This window comes from Nymphaea colorata, unplaced genomic scaffold (assembly GCF_008831285.2).
Source record: "Nymphaea colorata isolate Beijing-Zhang1983 unplaced genomic scaffold, ASM883128v2 scaffold0409, whole genome shotgun sequence".
Taxonomy (NCBI): domain Eukaryota; kingdom Viridiplantae; phylum Streptophyta; class Magnoliopsida; order Nymphaeales; family Nymphaeaceae; genus Nymphaea; species Nymphaea colorata.
The window spans coordinates 17,672-38,654 of NW_022204915.1; the positions used below are offsets into that span (position 1 = coordinate 17,672).

Sequence of the window (20,983 nt, forward strand, 5' to 3'; positions counted from 1 at the left end):
GAGGGTCCACCTGTAACCCTCAATCATGTAAATAGTATACTTCTCTGTCTATAAATAAAGGAGAAGGCAACATGTAAGGGGCATCGATCAATGAACTGATAGCTACCAAGTGATCTTAGAGAAAAAAAAGAGATCGCCCCCTTTCGGGCTAATTTAGAATCTAGCCATGTCTGGGTAAAGAGTTGTAACCTCCTTCTGTCCAAAGGAAGGAGTTAGAAGTTCAATAAGATGTGAAAATCTTTGTGAACAGATCTTGTTTGTAAGTCCCTTCCTCCCTTTTCTCTTTACTTTCTGCTTTCTATTATTACATTTGAAAGGCCTTATTCTTGCATAGAGAATTCTAGGCATTCGTTGACAGCTATTTTGCAAGGATATCATGATACTGTTCATTTCGTTGTTTAGTCTAAGGGTTTTTAGTTTGGCCATGCTGAAACGAAGTGCTATAGGGTAAACTACCGCCAAGGCAAAAGAGAATGTCGATAGGGAAAACGCCCGCTAAACGCAGTTAGTAGGAGTAAGCTCTGCCAGACATCCATGCCCTAGGCAAGGAATAACAGTATTATACTATATCTTGAAATGCTAAACCATTAGAATAGGCCTCATATAAAAAACAAATAAGAGATTGAAGAAAGAAAATGGGAGAGGGAGGGTGTGTCTTTACGAACCTGACTGTTCTAAAAGATCAAGCATCTTTAAAAACTTCTGACTTTAAATCCTGCAGGATAGAAGGACAGTAATTAATCAACTCATAACATGAGTGAGACTCGAACTGTACCATTTTATGGTAGATCTAGAACACTGAGGGAAACTCCTTCTGCAGGAAACCAGTCCCGTCTGACCTTTTTAGGTGAAACCATTAGAAGACGAAGAGATCTTGCCTCTTCAAACTACCCTCATAACATACAGTTAGAGGAAATTGCTGAGATCCCAGAAGATAAACAAGAAAGAGGGGTTAGACAAATCCTAAACCCTGAAATCTTGTATAGGCACTCAGAATGGAGGCCTTTACAAGGTAGGTACACCTATAACAGAGAGGTGGTTATGTCTGTCCTGAGTAATCAGACAAAAACTATTAACCTTTTGAGTCCAGAAGGAGCCTGTAGGTTAAGAACTAGGGAATATAACCTAATTCATATAGGTTTAATTGCCATACAAATTAGACCTCTTCTTAGGAAAGAAACTGGAGCTAAGTGCTTTGTCATGATTCTTGACAAACGCTTCAACAAAGCTGCTAAAGCAAATTTAGGAGCAGTGGAGATAGATCTCAACCAAGGAATATCTTTGTGTAGGAATCCAAACTCGAGGATATGAAGATATGACTGAAGGAGACAACCTTCTAGTCTCTATTGCCATAGTCGGAAGATTAAGTAATAATGATCAAGTTAAATATAACTTGAACATTGATGGTATTGTTGATGCAGTAGCATCACAAGGAATCAAATTTATTAAACCCAAGTCCTACAATTCAGAAGAACTTGCAGGATTAGAATGGGAAATAGGAAGATTCATAGAAGATGAAGCCTCTACTTTACATTCTAGAAAGGTAGATATATATTCTTTATCTATGATGCTTTGAGACATCATAGCTTGCTTTTTGCATTGTCCTTTAATGGGACAAGTGCATTCGTCTTGGAGTGGAGGAGTTTTAGATGGTGGTCCCACCATGCTTTTCTCGCACTCTGAATTTTGGACCTTTCCTAAAGTAAAGGTTTCTGGTTTGTAGAAAATTTCATCAAACCAGCTTGGTGGTTCATGGAAAATCTGGAGTTGGTTTTTAGTGAGCATCATTCCATGATTGACACCAATAAGAAAACTAAGGCCTATGATAAAATATATAGGCTTACAGTGGAAATTTCCAATATAAATTTTTGGACAAGGTAATAGAGTAGTAAAAGCCCCCTCTTCATCAGTAAGCTGGAGTTTTACTCTATCTTTAGGAATGCAGGTTCTGTATTCCAAATTATGACCGGACATAGTATTTGATACTATGGGTTTTTCTTAAGGTTTAGTATATCTTGGGTCAATTAAAGACTCATCTAGGATGGTTATAGTACATCCCGTGTCAATGAGTGCTTGGACCTCAATAATAGCACTTTCAAGAATTAATCTACATTTTACCATTAGCTGGTAGAAATGAGGGTCATTAGAATCTTTTTGGTGTATAAAACTTATAAAACCGGGTGGTTTTGCTGGTTTTAATTTACTACCATATTCGGTAATGAGAGGTTCTTTTCCCTTCTCCTTAGCTTTTGGGAGAGGGTTAATTTGTTCTTCAAGCTCATGAAGCTTCTTTTGGGTTTTTTCTTGAAATTCTTCAGATTTTTCTCTAAAGTTTTCAAGTCTTCTAATCCTTTTTTCAAGGTCAGACTCTTCAAATTTGTGTTTAGGTTTTTTGTCTTGGGTAACAGACAAGACTAATTCGGGTTTGAGGTCAGTTAGACATAGTCTACAGATCTCATTATAACACAGAGTGCATTTCCATCTGTGTTCTATGCTAGGATATCGGCAACAAACAAAACAATTTCTGTTTAAATTGCCATCTTTATAATTCCAATTATGTTCACACGCCTTGGAATTTTTATCCATTAAGATTTTTGAATTCTTATTCGTCTATGGAATTTATTAATTCTTCAAACTCATCAAGGGCATCAAGCTGATGAGCTATGTCAGTATCAGTTGGGACGAAACTCTTAACTAAAGGATAATCTTCCTCACTGGAAGTTAAATCCTTGGGAGATTCATAGCCTTCAACCGAGACTATGGAATAAATGGATTCTGAGTCACTAACATATTCATCTATGCTAATGAGTTCTTGATTAGTGTTATTTAAGAACACTGCTTCCTTAGAATATGAATTCATCAATTTAGGACAATGACTTCCTAAATGATCATTATTTTTGCATACAATGCAGCTGAGTTTATTTTTATAATTTCTCTTTTTACCATACTTACAGACATGTTTGTCCTTATTTAAGTATGGAGCTTTACTTTTAGATTTTCTCAAAAAGTATTGTTTACTAGGTTTTCTGGTTTTAGATTTTAAAACCATCTTTTTACCCTTTCTCCTAGTAGGCTTTCTTTTCTCAGGATTATATCCATAATTCTGAGTAGTATAAATATTTTTACAAAAAGAATGGTCTCGTTTTAGCTGTTTTTGGATTTTAATTTCCGTACATTTCTTTTCCAGAAATTTTCAAATATATCCTATCCTAAATGCTATATTTTGCATAAAGGGATGTGAATTCAAATCTTTGAAATAAGTAGGCCAATAGTCTACTATTTCTTTTCCTAATGCTCCAGGCAATTTCCTGAAAAGCTTATCACTTATATTACTATCATATGCATTTCCAGATACGGAAGTGTAATAATAGTAATCATTTAGAAATTGCTTAATATAGCTCCAACTTGTTAGATTCAGTTGTTCTAACCTGTTGAGGGCTTCATATTGGAATTCTATGGTTCCCATATTTGGACTAGCACCTGTTAGAATGATTTGTATTCTGAACACAAAATTATAAGGATTAATCCCCAAGGACAAATCTTTCTCATATTCCGTAGGATGGCATCGTTTGTATGCTTCCCACGTTGCTCTAGCAGATTCACCTAAATATGTTTCCAAATAGGCGATCATTTCTCTAGAGTCTGTATGACCTAGATTTGCTTTGAGGTAATCCTTAATCAGGATTGCACCCCATTGGTCAATAATTTGGGGCCAAAGCTGTGGATCATGGGCCGCCAAATTTAGGACTCTTCCCTGATCAGTCAGTTTCCTCTGATCAGTGATCCCTAAAGGAAATGTTTTTCCCTTACGCTTATATTTTTGTACGCCTTCACCTATATCAGCATAGGGTAACCTAGGGAGATAACCACTAGGTGGAAGTCCTGAAATTACTTCCGACACATTTTCACCTTCCATGATCACATCCATATAGTTTTTAATATTTTTCCCTGCTAGGGAGTCTTCTACTTCTATATCTGATATGACCTTGGATCTAACTCTTATATTTTGATTTTCATCAGTATAAATTTCTTGGTCATCTTGGATCTGACCAAGAGATTTTAAATGGTCTTCAAGTTCTATTACTTGAAGGATAGATTTGAGCTCTACTCCTAATTCCTTAGGGTAGAGAATTTTATCCGGATTTGCTTGTTGACAAATCTGCATTTATTTTAGATTTTCCTTTGTCAGGAATTGATTTAGTTTCTACAGATTTTACTTCTGTAGTTCGTTGTTGCATTACTAAGTATTTGTCACTTAGTGCAGTTTTTCTAGATGGGCCAGAACCTAGCTTGATATTATCAAATTTTTTGATAAGATTTTCCAGTTCTGGACTGGTTTTAGGTTTTTCTAGTTCTCCTAGAATCCTATTATATTTTGTTTCAAGATCTTCTTGTCTCTTAAGGACATAACATAACAACCCAATGACTAAGTTAAATAGTTTGGGGTATTCTTTATCAGATGCTCCTGGGCCAGAATAGGCAGAAAACCCTTCTGCGACATTAAAGCCATGTGTTTTTATTTTAATAGCAATTGGCTTAATTATTGCTTTGTCTTCCATTAACTTAGAATAAGTTTCTCTAAGTTAGTTATCATACTTTGAATTTTTTCAAGTTTAATATTTATTTCATTAAACCTGTGATTCATATTATTTTCTACTAACTCTAATCTTTCTTGAAGATTAAGAGTTTGACACTTAGGAAATGATTTTATTAAATCATTAACCTGGGATTTTTGGTAATCCAAATTTTCATTCAAGTTTTTTAATAATTTGTTCTTATTTTGTAAAGAATTTGCAATACAATCGAATACTCTTGTATCCGATTTATCATTTTCCTTTAGGTGTTTACCTAAGGAGATCATTAAATCAACTATTGTGTTAAAATGAGATTCATTACTATGAAACTCATGTTGGTAGGTGTTTCCAAGGTAACATTTATGAGAAATGTTAGATTGGTTATGTGGTAAGCTAAGGTCTAAATATTCAAATTTATTCATTAACCTTAGATGAAGTTAAATATGCATATACACATGTATAATATAATATATATAGTATGTATAATGCATACATAACATATATATGGTAGTAGACTTTGTACATATTTCTATATAGATATTAATACATGTATGTAATATATATCAATATATTCACACATAGTGTACAAATGTATGTACGCATATAATACAAATATGTACATATATATGTTAGATGTATATGTATGTATTACGTAAATACATATATATGTATATATATATATTCATATATGTTATATGAACAAACATTATAAGTACATATTTGTATATTATATGCACATGTATACATATATATATGTATGTCCATACAAAAATATATGTATAAAATAATATTAATATGCACATATATATAGTATGTACGTATACGTCCATATGTTTACGTATATGTGTTACATACATACATACACATATGTATTAACATATATATACAAATGTACATATATATGTATAGGAACCTATATGCTGAAATTATACCTATTATATACGTATATATAATGTATATGTGTATACATACATATATATGTGTGTGTGTACAAATGTATATATAACGTATTACTATACATAACATATATATATGCACCTATACATATAATATATTTTATTGTAACATACTATATGTACATTGGTGCAATGTATTACATATATAATATACACATAACATACATATATTTTATATACATATTGTATGTACTCATATGTACATATATATAATATATACATATAACATATTACTATACAAAACATAGATACATATATTATATATATGTACCAGTACATATAATATATTTTTACTGTAACATACTATATGTACATTGGTACAATGTATTACATATATAATATACACATAACATACATATATTTTGTATACATATTGTACTACATATTCATAAGTGTATACATATTGTTTGTTCTCACATGTATGTACATATAATATTTACAAATGTATATATGTGTACTTATATTCTTATTGTATAACATTATACACATATATATGTGTATATTTACATATATAAATGTGTACATTTAAAAATACTTATAATATATATAACATCTATTAGCATTACATATGTACAAATTATACATATACATGCATATATGTCTTATATACATATTACATGTATAATATAATATGTATCCATATGTACATGTATATAGGTATCACATATGTACGTATTATACACAATGTTATAAAAAGCATATCGTAGGGCAAATATGATGTTGCCGATCGATCTTCTCAGGTCTTCCGCTACAACGTCCAATGATCAGGGAACATGAAACTCAAGAATAGTGGAAATGATTGGGAAATATCAAAAGATCGAGCGAGAGTGGGAGTTGTGCAAAGATGATCGAGGTCAAGAGATTCCAAGAGGAACATAAAATACATTATAAAGAGAGAGAGATAGTTGTCCAAACCCTCGATAGTCTGTTCTGCGGGTTATGTGAAACCCTCATTCGAGTGATGGCTTTCCATCGCTCTCGACAAGGTGATGATGCCGATTGATCTCCCGGGATTTTTGCTACAACGTCCAATGATCAGCGACCACGCCACCAGCCCCAGCCCGCAGTAGGTCGCGTTATGCACAATGGTGCTAGCCAGCTGCAGTCGACTTGGTGTGGCTTCCATGCCCCACTATGTCCCTGGGCGAGCTCATTAGCGTACTGGGCCCATTTGACTCGGGGACTTTTGCCACCCCGAATGAGTTATAATACCAAGCATTGATCACCTTCCTGGGTCGAAGTTCGCCCATCAGCTCTATTTTGGCTATAGGTATGTGATTTCAAATTAGAGCATAAATTTTAAACCTGTTGCAGTTGGATGCTTTGTAATTAGGCCCTTCCTTGCACGTTCCTTTCCCTCTTGATGGTACATCATTGAAATGCGGTGATTCAGGCCAAATTCCTAACAGACGCCATGAGAGAAGGTGAACTGGTTAAGTAATACCTGATAATATATCTAAGTAGGCTACTAAAAGAGAATATTATGCACTTGGAACACAGAACATTTTTAGAACATGTGTTTCAAGAATGCTATGCTTTTGTTTAGGAAATATGATCTAATTACTTACTTCTAACATTTGATTGCTTAATTTAGGAACGATAACTGTAACTGGATCATTCTTCTCAAAATAAGAACATAACATGTGTTTCAAGAAAATGTGTTCGAAGAGCACAAAATTTTTCTTACCAAATGCCTAATGATATTGGAATTTGAATTAAAATTCAAGTTAGGGTAGCGAGTGATTGACAGATTATCGATTGACAGATGCTTCATATGTGATTGGAATCGATAAATGGCATGATCTCATGGTTGTGGCAATAAATAGAAAGACATAAAATAACTTGTTGCATGCTGGGAACCTAGACCCGGCTAATAATTTCTACGCCCGAGAATAGATCCCAAGTCCAGAATCAACTCATGGGAGCCTAAAGTCCAAACTTAAGCAAATCATATAAACAAATTATATCCCCACCAGACAGCAACCCCAGCTTAATAGTACCCTGGGTAAAAGATACAAGTGTGTTTTCTCAGACCCACGGTTTAAATCCTACTACAACACTAAGGGGATCAAGGCTTGTACAAATTTAACTATCACAACTCACTCAACTTTCATTCACAAACCATTCATCCCTAAAACTGCGAAACCATTCCCTGTCCCTTTGGTGGTCTAGCTACCCGCAGCCGTGTCCTTGGCAAGGTGCCTTGGAGAGACTGCCAATAATAGCAATTGGCTAGAGCCTGGTTTAGAAAACAATTACACCCATAAACCCGTTCTATAGGACGTTGAGAAGTTACCCAGCTGATGAGAGATTGACTTAAACAGCAATAGATCCGAGAGAAAACCAATGGCAAAGCCACTCTCGGATATCTCAACAAGGAGGTGGAATGAAGGCTAGGCCCACCTAGCCTAGGACGGCTTGTGGACTGGTGGAAGCTGGCTGAGAGAGACGGAGTGTCCCGGCAATGGAAGGGGATGGCACTGGGGCTGCCTGCTACACCTGATGGATGGAGTGTGGTTGCTGCAGCCCTCAGATGGCCAAGAGAGACAGCAACATGATGGAGGAGTGCTCGGATGGAGGCAGGGGCTCGGCCCGCCTGGCCGAGGTCGCCTTGGTCCTTATGACTATGTTCGGTGGAAGGGTGCAGCAATGGAGGCTGCAAGAAGAGGTTGCCCGTTGAAGTGGAGTTGGTGAACTGAGATGCACACGACCAATCTTTGTAGAGAGAACCTAACTAGTTAGACTCCAAGGGGACAAGCCGAGCTCGGAACAAGGAGGTGAGCTTGGTATAGGTTTAGGTAGGCTCGGTTTAGGTGAAGCGGGTTAGGTGTAGTTGGAAGTGGTTCGGTAGTGGAGTGGGCTTGGTCTAGACGTGAGATGGAGGTTAATTGCTAAGAGGGTCGGTTATGACTTAGAGATAGGTGAAGGGTTGTGCGAGGGAGGGTGGAGAGTTACACGAGAGAAGATGACACTAATGATTAGGATCAGTTAGGCTAAGGGGTTTAAGTCAAGAGACATGCGAGGGCAGTGGTTCACTAATGATGGGTGAAGGGTAGTAATGATGACAAGGAGGAGTTAGCATGAGGTGGAGGTTGATTAATGCTTGCGTGAAGTGGAAAGGGTCGGTTATGAGAGGTGAAGAGGCTATAAGAGGTTTGAGTAGGGTCTCCCTAGCAAAGGAAATTGAATACGTACCTTAACTCCTCAATGATGGCTGATGATGGTGCGAGTGGAGGTGGACGGCTGAAGAGACACTCAGTGGAGGGATTTGTAACTCTTGTCTTTTAAGACGGGGAGCTCAAGAGGAGGCTGCAACGTGTAACGGTTGCAGCCTGTGCCCTCTCCTCAACTCGATTTAGAGCCCTCTTGATGGGAATACCCTTGCCAATTGGTTACACCAGCGGTAGCACACAGGAATCCAATGACCATGGGCAAATCGGGAATCCACTGAAATGATCGGGCTGGACCAAAAACTAATTGGAAAAGTAAGAGTGATTGGTTACACCAGCCATAGCACACAGATTTCTGACCGGGAGCGAGTTCTTCGCGATGGCTGGTCGGATTCACCTGAAACATGGTGGGGATGTTGCTATGATCTGGGCGATTATGTTGGGGTGAACAAGAGAGTGAAATTTGACCTTGGTTTCTTCAGATTTCGCCTGCAACTTCTGCCCAGGCACTGCTTGGTTTCCACCAGGCCGAGCGAGCGATGTGGCTGGTTAAGGGTCGGCTATTGCAGAAAATCCATCTCCTTTATAGAAAGCGATTCTCTAATTGATGCGAAGTGACTTGCTGCTGCTGAGGACTGAATTCTCAGGTTGATTCATCGTCGAATTCACAGAAATCCAACTGGCCTTCTACCAATGGATTCCGATGAACCTTTGGATTCTCAGCTTAACAATCAATCCGATAGACTAGGCTACGATCTACCTTTCCGGTGTCACTTTCTCTGATTTTGACAGAGATTAAGAAGCTTACTAGGGCAGATCTTAACCTGTCTTAATCTCTGCTCGAGGTGGAAGGAACCGGGAGATGAATTCGGTTCCTCCCTTAATCCCTAGCAGCCGGAGTCGTTGCTTGATTACTAGTCGACTAGAGCCGCAAGTCAATTTCCGTCAAGCCTTCCTGAGATGGTTCTCCAGCCTCTAACTTCTTCCGAGGATGAAGAAGTTGCACCGTGAGAAGATGGATGGTCATTCGGTTGGGGAATTTGTGGGTAGGATGAAGACACTCTAAGAGGATTTCTGGTGGCCTCAAAGGCCGTCTCCAAATCTATTTTGCTTCAACCAGAGCCTTGGGATTCCAGTCACCAGTGGTAAGACGATGAGAGGAAGAGAGAGGCAAGAGCCAATTCACACGAAAAACTCAACTTCTAATTCTTGATTGCATACTGAAAAAAGACTTACAAAAGAGTTTATGTACTTGAAATAAAACCAGTTCTAACACATGAACCGAGACACTCGCTGAAATAAAGGACTCGACTATAAGCAAATGCATGAAAGGGAAATCGAGACAAGATGTCTTGGAAGTTCAGTGAGTTTGGCTTCTCAATCACCGGTTCAGCCATATAACCTGCCTAAGTTCGGCCTTAGGCTTGCCACGCATGGACCGGGTCAGGACTAGACTCAGGGTTCGAACTCGTTATAGCCGGATCTACATCTAGTTCCTGTGCCTTCTCAGCCTTGAAGTCTTCAGCCTGCTGCCCGTGCTCCGCTGATGATGCTCCGCCCACAGCGCCGCTTCATCAACTTCAAGTTCTGCGTTAGCCTCCTTTAGCCCATCTACGCTTTCCATTATGCTGGCCGCAAACCTGGCCGAAGGCGCTCGGCTCTCTTGGCCTCGCTTGGCATGCTGGCCCTTTTTCTTGGCCTCCCTATAGGAAGGTCTGCATCAGATCCTCCCTCCTTGCCTCGAGCTTGCCCTCAAGCTCATGCAGTGGGAAAATGATTAACTATTTGCTCAAATTCTTCCCACAAAGTACCATTGTCTAGCCCTTTCCATTCAACCATGACTTCATGACACAGTCTACCATTCCGATGAACATGCCTTTGTTTAATAATTTGGTATGGTGTTGGTTGTTGTTGGCTCGAAATTTGCTCAATCTGCCTTGGCACTTCTCCAAAGTGCGGGTTTCAACCGAGTAACATGAAAGACTACTTGGACTAAGGTCGTTTGTGGGAGGACTATTCTGTAATCTGCTTTCCCAATCTTTTGTAGCACTAGGAATGGCCCAAAAAACCTTGGCAAGAGCTTAGAGTAAGGCTGCCCTAGGAGGGACTTCTGCCTCATTGGTAATCTTTTGAGCCATATGTAGTCCCCTACCATAAATTCACGATCTTTCCTGCCCTTGTCATATGTCTTTTTCATTTGATTTTGGGCTTCAATGATATTCTGCTTGAGTGATGATAGCACCTCTTTCCTTGTGCATAGCTCACAATCAACCTTTTCTTCTTGTGCCGTGCCTTCTTCATATTTTGGAATTGGAGGGTGAATTCCGTAGAGAGCTTCATATGGAGTGGTCTGAGTAGACAAGTGCCAACTCGTATTGTAGGACCATTTGGCCCATGATAGATACTTTACCCAAGAGTTGGGCCTTTCTCCTGCAAAGCAACAGAGATATGTTTCTAAAGAACGGTTGACCACTTCACTTTGCCCATCGGTCTGAGGATGGTGTGCAGTACTAAATTGGATTGTCGTCCCTATCTGCTTCATGTATTCTCTCCAAAATTCACTCATGCAGATTGAATATCTATCACCGACTATTGTCTGAGGCATGCCATGTAGTTTCCCTATGTGATCTTGGTACTTAATAGCCACCATCTGTGCATTATATTTCTTTGGCAAGGGAATGAAGTGGCTATATTTTGATAGCCTATCGACCACCACAAGTATGGCTTCCTTGTTTTCTGATCATGGAAGGGCGTCTATAAAATCCATGGTGACATTGGTCGATGGCTTTTCCGACACTGGTAAGGGATTTAGATGGCTCGGAGGCTTAATTCCCTCATACTTTTCATGTTGGCAAATTTGACACTATTTAACATAATTCCTCACGTCTGCCTTCATTCCAGTCCACCAAAACTGTGCTTTCACTCGGTGGAGTGTTTTGACTAGTCCTTCATGGCCTGGTGATGGAGTGGCATGAAAGTGTTGTAGTAATTCTTGCTTTAAAGCCGATTTAGGTGGAACCACTTTGCGGTTATTTCTCATAAGTAAGCGGCCTCTAATGGTATAGTGCGAAATAGACTCTGGATTCTGGGTGACAGAGGTTTTGATGAGCCTTAACCCATCCTCCTCTTGCTGTTCATCAGCTATTCTTTCCCATAAATCAGTCCCTATGATGGAGAGCGTCAAAAACTGCTCGCCTAATCTAGAGAGTGAATCAGCCGCTGTGTTATCTGTCTCTGTCTTGTACTCAATTTCAAAATCGTAACCAAGGAGTTTAGCCAACCACCTTTGCTGGGTTGGTGTTGAAACTCATTGTTTGAGCATATATTTGATGATGTTCTGATCTGTCTTCACAATAAACTTTCGGCCTATCAGATACGCCGCCATTTCTCTACTACCAATACAATCACAAGAAGCTCTTTTTCATATGTCGATAAGGGTTTGGCTCGGCTGGTGAGAGCCTTCGACATATATGCTATAGGGTGATTTTCCTGGCTGAGGACAGCTCCTATGGCAATGTCACAAGCATCCGTTTCAATAGTGAAAGGTTTCCTAAAATCGGGCAAGGTGAGAACAGGTGCTGTCATGAGTGCCGACTTCAATTTCTCAAATGCCTCTCTTGCTTTGTCTGACCAAGCGAATGCTCCTTTCTTAGTCATTTGGGTTAATGGGGCGGCTATGAGCCCGTAGCCTTGAATGAATCTTCTATAATAGCCGGTTGACCCAAGAAATCTACGAAGACTCCTTAAATCTTTTGGCAAAGGCCAGTTGTTCATGGCCTCTAACTTTTCGGGGTCCTCTTTCACCCCTTCTGCTGACACTGTGTGCCCAAGGTATCCTATGGAGGGTTGGCCGAAACTACATTTCGATCTCTTAGCATAACGATGGTGTTCCCTCAGGATTTGTAAGGTCGTGGCCAAATGGCAGCGTGTTGCTCTACTGACTCGCTATATACGAGAATGTCATCAAAAAATACCAAGATGAAGTTTCTAAGATACTGCTTGAAAACATCATTCATGCACCACTGGAATGTGGTGGGTGCATTGGTTAACCCAAAAAGGCATCACTAAGAACTCATAGTGTCCATCATGAGTTCTAAAATCTGTTTTTGGAATGTCTTCATCGTGCATTCTAATCTGGTTGTAGCCTGCTCGTAGGTCTATTTTGGAAAACACAGAGGCATCGGTTAACTCATCTAGAAGTTTGTCGATTACGGGTATTGTGTGTCGGTCCTTCACAGTTGCCTCATTTAGCGCTCTATAGCCCACGCAGAAGCACCATGTGTTATTTTTCTTTTTCACTAATAGGACTGGCGAAGAGAAAGGACAGCAGGTAGGGCGTATGATACCACCCTCTATCATCTCCTTAGCCAATCTTTCAATTTCTATTTTTTTGTGATGACCATAACGATATGGCCGAACATTGACAGGTTCGACACCCTGATTCATGATGATTCTATGGTCATACGCTCGACGTGGAGGAAGATCCTTCGGTTCCTCAAAGAGATCTGAAAACTGTTCAAGCACGTGTTGAACCTTGGCTGGTATATTTTCTTCTTGCTCATCTTTGGCTGGTATGTCTGTGGCCATAGTAACAACCCAAAATGCTGGTTGTTGGGCGACTAGTGCCTTAAGTGCTGCCTTTGGTTCAACGTTGGTGTTTACTGCCTTTATGGTGAAGTTTTGGTCACCTACCTCCTTAGCAAAAGACATACTCATGTCTTTGAAATTCCAAGAGATGTCCCCTAGAGTCTCTAGCCATTGTACCCCCAATACCACATCAACAACACCGATGGGGAGTACTAAAAGATCGACAATGAATGGCACCTTTTGCATGCATAGCTTGACACCTTTACACTTTTGTGTGCATACGAGTTTGGACCCATCTCCTACATGAGATCAGCTGTTGTTCTTCTAGTGGGCACCCAACTGCTTGAGCTACATCTTCACTAACAAATTGTGCGTAGCACTGAGTCTAGGAGTACCAATCTTACCAACGACTCTCATGGCATTCAGTCTTTTTGGGTCTGTCAAGGTATGACATGTCCCTTCAATAGTCTCAGATGCACTTGTATCAGTCTTGGCCTCATTTGGACTAGGTGGATCTTTGTCTTGGCTAGGCTCTTTTTCTTCTTCATTGCTTTCATCAATGACTTCAAAAACTTGAAGATTTTTGCACTTGTGAGTACGACTCCATGGTTCCTTACAGTTGAAGCATTGATTGTTTTTTATCATTTGTTCCCTCTCTTGCCTAGTTATGTAAGTGGTAGGCACTGGGTCTCTGTAGAGGGGTTTTGATCTTTTCTTTTGTAGGGCATAGGCTTTCTTGGGGGTAGCCCTTTGTATTTGTTTGGCTCGTTGCCTTTGTAAGGTTTCCTTAGAGCATTCTTGCATCTATTTCTCTCTTCTACTGCTCGAGCTTCGGTGAAACATTCTACCAAATCGGTGTATTTTCTTCGTTGTACATCTACCTTGACCTCCTCTTTGAGGCCACCAATGTAGGCACCGATTAGTGACTTGGTGGTCCAATCAACCATATATGAAAGACTTTCGGATTTGCTTTGGTACTCTTGAACTGAGGACGTTTTGTACTAAAACTTTGAGCTCTATGTCAATGTCTATGTATGCTGAATCTCTGAATCGTGTTTGTAAACCCTCACTAAAATTCTCCCAAGTGATATTTGGTTGATGGCGTTTGAGCCATCGATACCACTTCATAGCTTCTCCGTCGAAGTTGAGGATTGCGGTTGTAACCCATTCGTTTTCAGGCACACTTCGACAATCAAAATATTCTTCTACCTTGAAGAGCCAATCCTTGGCATCTACCCCTATAAAATGTGGAAAATCAATCTTAACGGCTGGGGTTCTTCTGCTTGGCTCAGTTTGGTTGCGTCTGCCTCTAAAGGGTCCTCCATCAACAAACACAATAACACAATATCCTCATCTTCCTCACTTTCATCCTTGCCCTGGTTCTTACTAAATCGCCGGTTTTGGGGTGCTTGTAGCTGGCTGCTGGAGCCGAACCTAAAATGGAACTCAGGCCCTTGTTGTTCAGGTTGGCTGGTGCCATGATGTCTGAAATGCTCAAATTGGTTAAAACTACCGGAAAAAGGTGGGACAAACTGGTTGTTCAATGGCGCCTTGCCTTTGTCTTCATTCGGAGGGGGCCTTGTGTGGTTCGGTGAAATTGTTCCATTCTTTTCATCAAAGTGTTTTGGCCAGCAATCAAGGAGTTCATCATCTGCTTCATCAGGTGTCATTCATCAAGTTTACTAAGGGACTTCTTGTACTCATGTAGTTCATGACGCATTTGGTTCATGTTGGACTCAAGGGAATTCACTCGGCCTTGGTTTAAGGTTTCCATATCGAGTAAGTTGGATTCGACTTGTTCTTCTCAGCTGGAAGTCTCAACTTCTTGCTCGAGAGAATCATGGACAGTGGGTTTGGCTTTCTTCCCCATTGAAAATTCTGCTCTTAGTTCTGCAGTATGACTGATCAAGCAATCAACGAACTGCTACTACCGCTAACGACTGAAGACGAAACCACTTGTTATTGTGCTGGTCGCCGGAAATTCTTCAGAAAACCAGTGTGGCTTGTAAATTCAATAACTTCACGTCCAGAACTCTAAAATCATGAAAATTGGATGAAAAATACTAGACATTCTAGGGAATCCAATGGCACCAAGTTTAGTTTCTAATTCCTCTCCAATCTAAGTCGAACTGCATAGAAAGTCACGCCTGGGCCTCGGTAGTCAAGCTCGTCGCTCATTCTTCAGCAGTGCAGGAAACTTGCAGCGATAGGGGTCCACTAAGAAAATCATAACTTTTCAACCGTAACTCCAAAAAATTGGAAATTTTAACTGGAGATACCTGAGAAGTAGACGCTTCCAGCAAGCCTAAATTCAACCAATTCTGATGATGGAGGTGACAGCGCCGGCCAGCAGAATCCGGCGTAGTTTCTTGCCTTTCAGAAACTGTAATACACTAGCTGCTGAATATGTAATTTGACATTTGCTGTGCCAAATGAACTCCGTTTCTCACGAAATTTGGACAGAATGTATCCGAAATATTTACAAACAGGTGGGTAGGGAGCTCGCTCACAGATCACCAGAAACTTGCCTGATTTACTTGTTTGATTGGTCTGAACTGTTCTCACTTTTCTTCAGACGGCTGCTATTCTAACACAACCTGCTATGAAATCCAAGTGTATACTTCCTAAACTCAACTGAAATCTGACATAACCTGATGCCAAACTGAAAAATCCTCTGCTACAATTTGAAAACCTAACTGAAATCTACCACTGTCTGCCGCAAGTGCGCTTTGATACCAACTGGTGGGAACCTAGACCCGGCTAGCGATTTCTACGCCCGATAATAGATCCCAAGTCCAGAATCAACTCACGGGAGCCTAAAGTCCAAACTTAAGCAAATTATATTTACAAATTATATCCCAACCGGACAGCAACCCATCGAAGTTTCTGTCGATACATCTTTGTCTGCCAAAAGGACCTTTCTCTGACGCAGGTCTCCGGTTGAGCACGTGGAATCCACTCACCATTTTTTTCCGTTCATGAAAGAGACCTGAAAACTGTTCGCTCAATTTCGCTCGGTCCTCTCATAGCCTTGTAGCATTGGAAAGAACTGGGTAAACTAGTGCTTCCTCGACCAGATCTAGGGCTGGATACCAAAAATTGTATGTCATTAGTACTTTGGAAAAGACAAAACAAACTAGCAATTCTTTAGGAATTCGGGCAGGCACGAGTGGTCCTCGAGTCTATGGTTACCTCCAAACGAAGGGGCTTGAGTTCCAGAAGTCGCATTTTCTATCTTTTTCTTTCGGCAAGGTGGTGCATGCTATCTGCTCGGGAAGCGGCTAGGCGATAGCTACAGGAAAGCCAGTCATCCAAGCTGCAAGGAGGGATGATTTGTTAGGTCCGCCAGTTCTCCATACCAGCTTCTTCTACATATACCGCAGTTGAAGCACCTAAAGGCTCCGAGATCCAAAGTAATCAAACACGGCTAAGGTTCTCTTGTGGATCTAATTTGAATTAAATTCCTTCTATTTTGAACAAAGTTTTGACTATGAAAATGTGATGCAATTCATGATTCATGGTAATTGGCTTCCGCAACTTTTTATAGTAATAACACAGACTTATTTGTAGATTCTTTGTTGGGGTCTTCTTTTTGCTTATGATTTCAAACTAATACAAACTTATTGCAATTTATCTAAGGACTGTGTTTTTTAATTTAAACGGCAAAATGAAGGCAGGAAGTAAAATTCCTATTTTAAAAAGTGAAATGTTAGCTGAAGTCATAAAAAGTAATTTTGTGATAAGAGGATCGTATTAAAACAATGAAATCAGCTTGGCTCCCCATATTAGTGGATGTTGGATTGAAAACTGTATTTGATAGTTTTTACGAAAAGCATGATATTTAAAAAAATATGATGTAGTCCACTTTCAAATTATAGAAAAGGTAGGCTTGGAAATGAAATTTTTTTGGAATTTATTTAAAGCACCAAAAACGTTTTTTCTTTGAAAATGCTTTGCTTTAGTTTTTTGTCAAATGCAATAAATGAACGTGTTTGACACATAATTACCGACTAACATTTGATCCAGAGAATATCTTTTAATAAATAGGCAACAACAAAAATATTTAGGAGAATTAAATGGTGTTTTCCAAATTCTCCTGTCTTTTAGAGAATGTGATGGTGTTGGCATACTTAACAAATGGTGTTTTCCAAATTCTCCTGTCTTTTTAGAGAATGTGATGGTGTTGGCATACTTAACACATTTTTTTTCACTTTGAATCAATTCATGTTTTATAAATAAACGAATCATTTCAATTCCATATTTTTAAATTTCCTTTTTTCGATGATCCACTATGTTATTATATCGTTGATTTTCTTTGTTCTACATTGAAATGATTAAAATTTAAAACTATGTAAAAATACATTTTGTAAAATGTACTCTTTTTCACCCCAGCATAATCGCCCAGATCTTAGCAAAATCCCCACCAAGTTTCAGGTGAATCCGACCAGCCATCGCATAGAACTCGCTCCCGGTCGGAAATCTGTGTGCTACCGCCGGTGTAACCATCACTGTTACTTTTCCGATCAGTTTTCGGTCCAGCCCGATCATTTCAGTGAATTCCCGATTTGCCTATGGTCAGTTTGATTCATTACTAGATTTGAATTAATTGTCAAGGGTATTCCATCAAGAGGGCACTAAATCGAGTTAAGGAGAGGTCGCAGGCTGCAACCATTACACGTCGCAGCCTCCTCTTGAGCTCCTCATCTTAAAAGATGAGAGTTACAAATCCCTCCCCGTCTCTTCAGCCATTCACCTCCACTCGCACCATCATGAGCCATCATTGAGGAGTTAAGGTTCGTATTCAATTTCCTTAGCTAGGAAGACCCTTCTCAAACCTCGTAGCCTCTTCACCTCTCATAACCGACCCTTTTCACTTCACGCAAGACTTAATCAACCTCCACCTCATGCTAACTCCTCCTCCTCGTCATTACTAGCCTTCACCCATCATTAGTCACAAGTGTCTTGACTTATACCCCTTAGCCTAAACTGATCCTAATCATTAGTGTCATCTTCTCTCGTGTAACTCTCCACCCTCCTAGCAATTAATCTCCATCTCACGTGTAGACCAGACCCACTCCACTACTGAACTACTTCCAACTAGACCTAACCCGCTTCACCTAAACCGAGCCTACCTAAACCTATACCAAGCTCACCTCCCTGTTCCGAGTTCAGCTTGTCCCTTGGGTCTTACTAGTTAGGTTCCTCTCCAAGGATTGGTCGTGTGCATCTCAGTTCACCACCTCCACTTCATCGGACAACCTCTTCTTGCACCTCCATTGCAGCACCCTTCCACCGAACGTAGTCATAAGCACCAAGGCGACCACGGCCAGGTGGGCCGAGCCCCTGCCTCCATCCGGGCACTCCTCCATCACGTTGCTGTCTCTTTCAGCCGTCCGAGGCCTGCAGCAACCACACTCCATCCAACAGGTGTTGCAGGCAGCCCCAGTGCCATCCCCTTCCATTGCCGGGACACTCCGTCTCTCTCCGCTAGCTTCCACCAGTCCACAAGCCGTCTTAGGCCAGGTGGGCCTAGCCTTCGTTCCACCTCCATGCTGAGATATCCGAGACTGGCTTTGCCACTAGTTTTCTCTTGGATCTATTTCTGTTAAGTCGATTTCTCATCGGCTCCGTTACTTCCCAACATCCGTAGAACGGGGTTAGGGGATAATTGTTTTCTAAACCAGGCTCTAGCCAATGCTACTGTCGGTAGTCCTCCAAGGCACCTTGCCAAGGACACGGCTGTGGGTAGCTAGACCACCAAGGGAAGGGCATGGTTTGGCCGTTCTAGGGATGAATGGTTTGTGAATGAGTTGTCAGAGTTAAATTTGTATCGCTCACATTTGTACAAGCCTTGATCCCCTTAGTGTTGTAGTATGATTTAAACAGTGGGTCTGGGAAAACACACTTGTATCTTTTACCCAGGGTACTATTAAGCTGGGGTTGTTGTCTGGTGGGGATATAATTTATAAATATAATTTGCTTAAGTTTGGACTTTAGGCTCCCGCGAGTTGATTCTGGACTTGGGATCTAGTCTCGGTCATAGAAATCGCTAGCCGGGTCTAGGTTCCCACCATGCAACAAGTTCTAATTTGAATTATACTGGCTATGGATCTAAATTTATCTATCTACATAAAAGATCGAAAGCCCCCACTAATTATCTGAATTCTCCAAATCAATAATCCCCTTGATCTCCTTGCTTATGAGTCGTTTGGAGATATTTTATGAGCATCCCAGGAATCTTGGTTCATTACACAATAGGGAGATGCAAAAAAACAGTCCACACATTCCTTTTCGAACCTTATACCTCGCTTACAACTTTACGAGAAGAGATTCCATTGTACAAATCACTCTTGCTTTTAGATGGGAGCTGGGAATTTGGTTCTTTTAGTTTGGACAGGACACCTTTTCAATTTTACGAAGCAGGGATTTGGTCGAGCTTCTAATTTTTACTATTGCTACTCCATGCCACACTTATTTGTTTTTTGACTATCTATTTATTGCGACAACCATGAGATGCATGCAGTGCATTTATCGATTCCATCACATATGAGCATATGTCAATCATTCGCTACCCAAACTTCAATTTTAATTCAAACTCCCAATATCATTAGGATTTGGTAAGAAAAATTTTGTGGTCTTGAACACCATTTTCTTAAATACATGTTATGTTCTATTTTGAGAAGAATGATCCAGTTATGGTTATCGTTCTAAATTAAGCAATCAAATGCTAGAAGTAAGTCATTAGATCATACTTCCAAAACAAAAGCATAGCATTCTTGAAACACATGTTCTAAAAATGTTCTGTGTTCCAAGTGCATAATTTCTCTTTTAGTAGTCTACTTAGACATAATATCAGGTATTACTTAACCAATTCACCTTCTCTCGTGGCGACTGTTAGGAATTTGGCTCGAATCACCGCATTTCAATGATGTACCATTAACAGGGAAAGGAATGTGCATGGAAGGGCCTAACTACAAAGCATCAACTGCAACAGGTTTAAATTTATGGTCTAATTTGAAATCACATACCTATAGCCAAAATAGAGCTGATGCGCGAACTTGACTCAGGAAGGTGATCGATGCTTGGTATTATAACTCATTGGGGTTGCAAAAGTCCCGAGTCAAACAGGGCTTTGAAGACATAGATTCAAGTCAAGTCTTCGTGGAACGGCCGGGCCGCATTAGAGGTCAAAGATAGAGGGCAGCATTTTCTTCTCTTCACGAGAACTTCTGGATCAGAGTCAAGCACAAGAGGTGTCAAACTTTCCTGCATGAGCTACTGCTCGAGTCGAGCTCTAGTTAAGTCAGGCATCCAGCATGAGCACCCCGCAAAGCCCGTCGGATTGGATAGTCTCATTGGTCTGTCGGGTCGGAAGGTCTTGTTTCCTATTTGTTAATTAATTTTCTGGTCCACACGACTTCAGGCAGATAAAGCAGCTACTAAAGCTATGCCTGTCAATCGAGTAGCTACTAAAGCTATGCCTGTCATAGCTCTCAGCCTGACAAATGATGATTGAGACGAGATTGGCCAAGGTTGAATCTACTCAGAAGATCCATACAAAACAAATCATGGATCTCTAATCCACAAGTTTCAAATCTGCATGGAGTTAAAAACATGGATTAGAAATCAAGCCACCCCCATCTGATCACTTGCACGGATCTCACATTATCGACCTATCTCCTGCCATGGCCTTTCT

The 20,983-nt window shown here is 40.2% G+C and overlaps 1 long non-coding RNA gene across 1 annotated transcript; it reads left to right on the forward strand.

Moving 5' to 3' along the window:
• Positions 1-105: 105 nt before the first annotated feature.
• LOC116244945 (uncharacterized) lies at positions 106-14,773 on the forward strand. Its single transcript, XR_004170340.1, has 3 exons — positions 106-259; positions 13,128-13,241; positions 14,466-14,773. It is a non-coding gene; the product is annotated as an uncharacterized LOC116244945 (long non-coding RNA).
• The last annotated feature ends 6,210 nt before the right edge of the window (positions 14,774-20,983 follow it).